Source organism: Meriones unguiculatus, chromosome 7 (genome assembly GCF_030254825.1).
Source record: "Meriones unguiculatus strain TT.TT164.6M chromosome 7, Bangor_MerUng_6.1, whole genome shotgun sequence".
Classification (NCBI taxonomy): domain Eukaryota; kingdom Metazoa; phylum Chordata; class Mammalia; order Rodentia; family Muridae; genus Meriones; species Meriones unguiculatus.
The window spans coordinates 75417562-75426893 of NC_083355.1; the positions used below are offsets into that span (position 1 = coordinate 75417562).

General features: G+C 35.9%; 1 pseudogene; it reads left to right on the forward strand.

The window, feature by feature from the left end:
• The first annotated feature begins 419 nt into the window (after positions 1-419).
• LOC110542560 (large ribosomal subunit protein uL23-like) lies at positions 420-918 on the forward strand (annotated as a pseudogene).
• The last annotated feature ends 8414 nt before the right edge of the window (positions 919-9332 follow it).

The following is a 9332-nucleotide window of genomic DNA, read 5'->3' on the forward strand; positions in this document are numbered from 1 at the left end:
AGTTTCTCTGTGTATCCTTGGCTGTCCTAGATGAATTTGTAGACCAGGCTTGCTTCAAACTCACAGAGATCTGCCTGCCTCTGTTTCCCTGAGTGTTGGGATTACAGACTTGCACCAGCATGCCCAGCTAACAATGTGACTTATTTAACACTGAAATACATGTCTTGGTTAATGAAAGAACTCTTAAAACTTCTCTAGATAAAATCATGAACAGGACAGGGAAGTTAACAATTATGTCCAACTTAACATTTTGCCATTCAAAATAGAAAAAGATAATTGTTTCAAAACTGCAAAGGTAGAATTATCAATATTTAGACGTGCTCATGAAAGTACCTCATAATTGAAAAGTCAGCTGAAAAATTTTACAAACAAGAGGAATAATTAAGATTTCTAAGTATACTTTTTTTTTCTTCACAAAGATGGCTCCCAAAGCAAAGAAGGAAGCTCCTGCCCCTCCCAACATCGAAGCCAAGGTGAAGGCCTTGAAAGCTAAGAGGCCAATGCTGAAAAGCATCCACAGCCATAAAAAGAAGATTCCCCGTGTCACTCACCTTCTGGTGGCCCAAGACCCTGCAGCTCCAGAGGAAGTCCAAATACCCTCAAAAGAGTGCACCCAGGAGAAACAGGCTTGACCACTATGCCATCATTAAATTTTCCCTGACCACAAGGTCAGCCATGAAGAAAACAGAGGACAACACACTTGTGTTCATTGTGGATGCCAAGGCTAACAAGCACCAGGTCAAACAGGCCATGAAGAAACTCTGTGACATCGATGTGGCCAGAGTTAATACCCTGATAAGGCCTGAAGGAGAGAAGAAGGCATATGTTCCGTTGGCTCCTGATTATGATGCTCTGGATGTTGCCAACAAGATTGGGATCATCTATACTGAGTCCAGCTGGTTGATTCTAAATATATAATTTTTCCACCATTAAAAACAACGATTTGTAAGTATAAACTATGTTTTTTATTTCATTTTAATATTATACTTTAATATTTAACCGTTGATACTCCCTTTAAATTCTTGATTTAATATATCAAATTAAAATACAATAAGACAAAGGCACAAAATATTTCAAAGAAATAATTCCTCGCTTAAATACCTACTGAGGAGAACAAATGTATAACACAATGTATAAACCTACTAAACTGTGAGTCTAGGAAGGTTTAAGTTGTTTAAGAAGTTGGATGCACTTAAAGAAGAGCAGAGTTCTCTCCTAGACAAAAAAAAAAAAAAAAAAAGTTGGGCTGATCACAACTTGTGATCAGTTCTATTGGATTTGCTGTCTTCTAGGCTTCTGCAGGCAACTGTGCACACATGTATGCATACATTTACACAGACCACCAGTTACAAATAAAGGGTTAAAAATAAATGTTTAAAAATGCCCTCTGTCAACAGGAACACCATGAAATGCTTTAATAGATTGGAACACACTAAAGTACAAGTATGTGAAGTCACCACTACCAAGAGATACAGGTGAAACATGATGTGAAGAGGTACATATTAGATGCTTCAACGTGGTGATCTTTAAATTCGCTAATTTCAATGATGCTAACAATATACCATGTTATCAGTTATCATTGTGCATGAGTGTGCTAAGAAAGCATCTAGTATGGATATCTCCCCTAAAAGATGTGTACTGGTATTACTAATCATCTTTATTTAAAATGGCACAAAAGAACGTATAGAAATAACTGTGGTAGTGTGGTGAATATGAGTTTGAAATGTTGGGAATAACTCATTTCACCATGGTGTCAAAGTCTCAAAACTTGCAATGAATATGGAGATAAACTTTTCATTAAAATTAAAGTACAGAGCTAAAGTTACTGACATTTTTATTAGTTCTTTGAGACGTTCATTAAGATGGGGTCTGATCGTATTCAGTGCCTGTCCTTAAGCTTGCCTAGATCCATAATCTCCATCCTTGCCTACTCTCTTTTTGTGTCTTCTTTTTCTCTGCCTTTGGTTTCCATCAGGGCCAATTTGCACAGCTCAAATGATCCACTGGAGCAAGGCCAGCTTGACAGAGGAATACTCATACAGGTAAATGACACTTCCATGCCCAGCAACCGGGGGTGGGGCTTCATGCCCAACTTCCTTTTCCATTCTGCACTTTGGCCTGCCTTGGGCTTGCCCAGATTTGTGTATTGTGTCTCAGTCACTGGGAACTCCTTCAGCTATCCAGTTATGGCCAGAGACACTGTTTCCTTCTCGTAATCTACCATCAGACTTTTACACCCTATCACCTCTTCCACAATGATTTCTGGGCCTCTGGAGGAGGGGGATTGGCATACACAATCCCTTCAGAGCCAAACATTCTTCAATCTCTTATTCTCTGGATATTGGTCAGTCGTGGGTGTCTGTGTTGATGATGATCCAATGCAAACAGAAGCTTCTCTGATTAGGGTTAAGATATCTATATATCCAAAAGATTCTATATCCTATTACAGAGATACTTACAATCTACATTGCTGCTCCAATAGCCAGGAACTCAAAACTGATGAAAGAATAATGAATACGTAGTATATTTATACAATGGAATATTATTCATGTATTAAGAAGAAAATGAAATTATAAAAAATTTCAAGCAAACATATGGAATAGAAACAATCATTGTGAGTAAGGAATTTCCGACCCTGAATGACAAAACCATCTGTTGTCTTTCATTTATGTATATTATGTTTTAGATCCTCAGATATGTGTGATTCATTAGAAACACAGAGGTCAGGAAATTGCTAAGGAGTCATAGAGAGGGGTGTTGAGGAGAGAAGAGGTAGAAAGCATTGCTGACTTTTTAAAATTTTACAATGTTTTTGAGATCTAGATAATATCAAAAGTACATTTTCTATTAAATTATAGGCAGATAGATGGAACAATAATTACAATTTTAATAAAAGAAAATTCCCTGTTAAAGATTTTTGGTCTTTCAAACATATTTTCTGTTTTATTTGAATTTTTTTAATTTGTATTATGCTTATAATAGAAAAATGAATTTTAAATATAAGAAATGATAAAAAAGACTTTGCAGACCTGATAAAACAGGGTCAGATGAATGGGGAGGAGGTCCCCCCATCAGTGGACTTGGAAAGGGGAAGGGCAGAGAGGAGGGAGGGAGGGTGGATTGGGAGAGGATGAGGGAGTGGGATACAGCTGGGATACAGAGTTAATAAAGTGTAACTAATAAGAAAAAAATAAAAATCAAAAAAAGATAAAAAGTCTCCCCAAAATTGAACATAAATAGATAAACTAGAACTAGAGTACCTAAAGGATTACAGTAGTAGAACACTGATGGTAAAATAAGTTGTAACATCAAAGATGGAAACAGCACATTCACACACAACTTTTATGTGCCCCTAACTGATGATGACTTGTCAAAAGAAAAAAAATGACTTGATAATATAATAAAAGAAGGATAAATTAATGAGGATAAGATTAAGTTGAGTAAACATCTGAACAATAAATATTACTTTATGTCATACAAAGCATCATTATATAAGCTATAGTTTCATTTTTATAAAATTTAATATCTTTGATGTCATTTTTAACATTAGATAAACATCTAGTGAATGATTGATTATATATCTGTTTTTAATATGTTTAGAATTTAATGAAATAATAGTCTCTCATATCCTGCTGTAAATTACCTAGATAGCTGTGAACAAACTGAAATAAAATAATCTCAATTACGATATCTCAGACTACCCGAATATGCAGCTGGCAGTCTGCAGCATCTGTGTCCGTACCTTCCTCTACTCCACAAAAGGTAAGCAAAACAAAAATATCCCAATTTGTAGAGCAATTAGGCTTAACAGAAAACCTCATTTCTGACATCTCCTGCCTGCTCTCTACATCCCACTTCTGTCTTTATTCCTCTCCATGGAACCAGAAAGGGCTTTCTTATTTAGGGGAACCCTATGCCCTGACGCCCATACTAGTGTCTCCTTAAGCCAGTGCTTCAGAAATTGAAATTATCATTGGTACACATTTTTCTCTTCTAAGATAAGCAGTTCCATGACAACAAGCTTATATTATATTGAAAAAAAAAAAAAAAAAAAAAACTTCTGAAACTTGTTTTTTGTTTGTCTGTTTGTTTTGCTTTTGGTTCTTCTCTTTTTTATAACTACACATGAGCAAATTGTCTGGGATTGCTTATGATTTCATGGTTTTCATTTATTTATGCACATACAATACAATCCTGCTTCCCGTCACTCTCAAGAAAACAACAGACATCTCATTCACACTTGCGGATTCTGCCCGATCATTATCTGATTTGGTTTTCATACTGTTTGACTTTGTCAACATTTCTATGATAACAGGAAAGTTAAAATTATTTGCCATATACGCTACCTATTCTCAGTTTTTAATGATTTCCTTTTTTAACTATTTCAAGGGAATTTATGTTACTATATTAAACCTAAGCAACTCTTTTGTTTTAATTTTCTCCCAATTATTTTAGCATTCTCCCTTAATTTAAATGACAATTACCATTGACTTTTAATTAGACATTAAATCCAAAACCACAGGGTACAAAATGAATTTCTTCGGGTCACTTTTCTCTAAAAATCAAGGGTCAGATGAATGAACCAAGGCAGGTTTTTAAAAAACAAACACATTTTTGCTGGAAGTTCTGTGTTATACAGTTGCAGCTGGTATACTGCCTGTCCAAAATTATTTCTTCCTGCCAGGTCATATTTGCTTGTAGCAAGGGCATATTTTATCGCTGACCTTTGGCTTGACTGTACGATTTTCTTTGTCAACTAAAATATGACTTGACAGACATATTAATCATTCAAGTCAAAGTTTACATGTCCTTTCAAATTTTGACTTTGCCCTTCTCTGGCTGCCCATGGATAGGGGCTACTCAGATAATTTGAGTACTAGATTAAGAGCACATCTGCCTCTGAATCTTGCTGACTGCAGTTGGTGGCACAATCCTCAGTACAGCATCAACACAACAGCTCTCTCAAAATGTAAGCTGAAATGCATGCTCATTGCTTAAAGACAGTGGAATTATGGGAAAATCTATATTGTTGCACAGACGGATTAATAAAATATTAATATGGAGTTAAGCATATAGGTAAGTCTGAACCATTGCATTGCTCACATAAATTGAGCATTTCAAAATACATCATTTGTAGAGAAGGGTATACATAATCCAAATGTTGATTATATGAACTGTAATACTTCTAAAATTTTCTCATATTAAGTAATATAAGAAAGTGAATCAGTAATTGACAAAGCATTTTAAGTGCTTCTTTTTCCCTAAAGTATAATGGAAGTATATCCTATTGTTGATCTTGAAACTTAGAAATATATTCTCAAGATCTGTGTAATAATATAAATGAAAACAATAACATACAAATCGTTGAAAGACCGGCAAAATATAGTACATCAGATTGCCAATCACATACGTGAAAGCACTAGGGAAGATGAAGTGTTACAAGCTTAGTAAATCTGCAATGATGAGTTCATTTGAGGGCCGATCATGCACTAAGTTCAGCTGAGGGCATATTATGGCTTTCCTCAATGCTTGCAACTTTGAAAGGCAGGTGTTTTTTACAGCAGTCTACAATTTCATTCATATACTGTAAGTCTAAACCATGACAATTGTTCAAATAAATAAAACAGTTACACAAAATAGTAGAAATAACTTCTAAGGCATAAACTAATACAAAACGTGTTAAAACCCAGGAAAGACTATTAGTTTTCAATTAAGAAGATATAGAAAAAAATAGAGAAGATAATAATGGACACTTGTCTATCATTAATTACATATATATGTAAATATATATGTAGTTCACACTGACTCAGTTTTTTCTGTGAGGCCATTATTCATTAGGAAAAATAAAAGAGCATTAGCAATCTTTGATGTATTCTTTCTCAGATATGCTATTTTCTGCCTAGCATCCATATCTGTAAAGCTGATTTTATAAACTTACTCAAAAGCTGGCGTACTCTCACTGTCCTAAGTTTAAAACATACATTTTATATTAGATAATGTGTCATTTTTCATTCAATGACATGTAATTTCTCTCTTCGTAGGATATTTTTTTTGTCTATAATCTGTTCTAATATTCAAAATAGTTAGGGATTGTCATGGGGCCTTGGATGTTTTTCTCCTGTTCCAGAAGAGCAGACAGAGAAAGGAGTCTTCCCTGCCTTAAACTTCCATGTTCTCTGACTTCTCCTAAAAGTCTTATATAATGATATAATTTACAATACGAATCAACCAAAATGGAACTTATTTAGGTAATCAAAATTATAGCTTTAACAAGTCTGTAGTAATCAATCTCTTTTTGCAAATGCATATGGATGATTTTTATGATCCAGAAGTCTGGCTTGATAGCAAATAAAATAATCTCAAACAAAAATTCATATAATGAAATAATTTAATAAAAATTAATAATGATAATAATAACATAAAGCAAAAAAGTAAGAGAAATGTACATTAAAAATTAACAATAGCTGCATGAAATCATAGTTTGTGATGATAGTTTACATCCCATTTAAGAAATTCAAAGTGCTGTACCTCTCCTGAAGTATAAAATGGGAAAACAGGAATAAAATTTCAAAGTAGGGGAAAAAGAATATTATAAATAAAAAGAAATCTGAATCTTCTTTGAAGACTTGAAACAAAAACTGAAGTGTTTCATGGCAAGGTAGAGATAAAACTGCGTACTTGGAGAGGGGCATGCAAGGAGATGATGGAGGGAGGGTGGGATTTGGAGGGTATGAGAGAGGGGGCTACACCTGGGATATGAAGTAAATAAACTTATTAATATAAAAATTTGAAAAAGAAAAACCTGCATATATTTTTAAGCTTCAATGCTGATACTCAAGAAATGTTAAATTCGACTTTGAACTTTTGGCATAAAATTACTATTTACAACAAAAAATAAAGTTAATTTCTAATTTCTGAGATTTTCAAATTAGAATGTTTGATATGCCCTGATGAAATAATTGTGATACTTTTACCAGGCAACTTTTCCAGTAATTTACTGTGTCTTAGAACATACTAAAAAGATACTTTCTATAACTAAATTATAAGTTAAACATATTGCAAAAAAATATGCGATGATTTATAGCCTTTTCGTTGATAGTTTCTTGAAAAGGTTTTCTTCTAATTTTGAGGTTATTGGATACTTGATATGATCATATAAGTTGCACTAAATTATCTTTTGTGTGAATATTGATCTATTTACAAATTTCAGTATGATGTTTCATTAGTCATGTTGAAAAACTGTAATGGATAGTATACTGTATATTCTATCAATTATGACTTTATAAAATATTCAGTTTATTCACTTCGTAGGTGAGTTTCAGTAAATAGATGATGAAAATGTTCTTGAGCATTTACTATTTAATTTAATAAATACTGCTAATGGAAATATCCCAGTAGTTTCATTCTGCTATACTGTGATATTTCCATCAGCAGTATCGATATCTATAGATCAGCCATCATCAAAGAAGATTCCTTCCTTCTACAGTAGAGGGAGCAAACACAGAAACCCACAACTGAAAATGTGCTTAGAGTGAGAAACTCTTGTAACACCTACTCCTGTATGGGATGTCTCCAGAAAACTCCACCTCTCAGGGCTCAGGGTGCCGCACAGAAGAGGAGGCAGAAAAGTTGTAAGAGCCAGAGGACATGAACGCTAGGGCTTTTCAGACACAAGAGGATTGATGCACAGATGAACTGTCAGAGTCTGTGAGAACTTTCACAGGTCTAAGCCAGAAGGGTCCCAGCGATGAGAGGAGAGGGGCACAGAAGCTCCCATCGCTAACCAAGATGCTGCCTCTAACTGATAGCTGGTCACGAAGGAAACACTAGTTTATACAGAGGGGACGACTCACTGGCTACACAAACCCCGCTCAAGGGAAGGCTCAGCAGTGCATGGCCAACAGAACAAACGCGAAGCAGGTGAAGAACGGACAACACAGTGCACAATCAGAGGGAAAGAGTTTCGATGCTTACCGCTGCATCCTGCAAGAGTCTGAGCACCCCGTCTGAACGGTAACTCCTCCAAGGACATCAGAGCCTTTTTCACGGGGATGGGGAGTAGTTAAGGGCATGAACTCCTGTTGCAGAAGATGTGAGTTCAGTTCCCAGACGTTTAGATGATTTAGAAGACAAGACTGGCCCAGGGTAGTTTTCAAGTTACAGGTATTTTTAAGCTGAGAAATAAAGGACTAATCATGAGGGAGAGACTGTGGCTTGTGAGGGTCCTGATGAACTCCAGTCATTACCGAAATGAACTAAAAAACTTCCATGAATCAATTTAAACAAAGTTAAGCTCTGTGCTTAGAATTTTCATTTCGTAAATGGCATGCAACATTTCACCTGTCAATGCCTCACACTGAAATGTATGTGAGTCAGATTTTCTGGTATTGGAGGCAGAACACTGCCCTCCCTTAGAGAGAAGACCCAGGGGGTGGGAGGAGGGTAATATTGGCAAGTTTAAAAGCTAAAGCTAGAAGCTCCACAAGGTTATTTGTGCAATAAACTAAAAATTGATAAATCAGTGGCATGTATATACTAATTATTAGACCATATTTTGTAATTTAATGAAAGTAGGCAAACTGAAACATTTTCTTTTTCATATTGCCTCACATATAACACTCATATAGAGTATTTCTCCATTAATAATTTCAAAATTTTAATTTTTTTATCTGTATTGAAGTTTTCCATGCATGTACACCTGTGCTTCATGTGTGTGCCTGATAGGTTCTGAGGTCAGGAGAGGCCTCATGTTAACTGGGACTGTATTACAGATGGTAGTGAGCCACCTTATGACTGTGGCAATCAAACCTGGGTGCTCTTGAAGAGTAGGCAGTGCTCCTAAACACTGAGCATCATCTCTAGGCCTTACTGATTGCTAATTTTACATTCGCAGCTGTTTTCCATTTGTGTATTTCTAATAATCTCTAGGAAATGCTAAATTACTATTTAATTTTTATTATGTACAATTTATTCACTTTGTATCCCTCCCTCCCCCATTCCCCCAATCTCAATCTCCCTCCCACTTCTCCACCCATGCCCCTCCCCCACCCTCCCTCCTCCACTGATAGGGGAGGTCCTCCTCCCCTTCCTTCTGATCCTAGTCTATTAGGTCTCATCAGTAGTGGCTGCATTGTCTTCCTCTGTGTCCTGGTAAGGCTGCTCCCCGCTCAGGTGTAAGTGGTCAAAGAGCAGGCCAATCAGTTTATGTCAGAGGCGGTCCCTGCTAAACTATTTTTAAGCGTTAAGAATTCAGACAATGCAGCCAGTCCTGGTGAGACTTGATAGGCTAGGGTCAGATGGAAGAGGAGGAGGACCTTAGCTATCAGTGGACT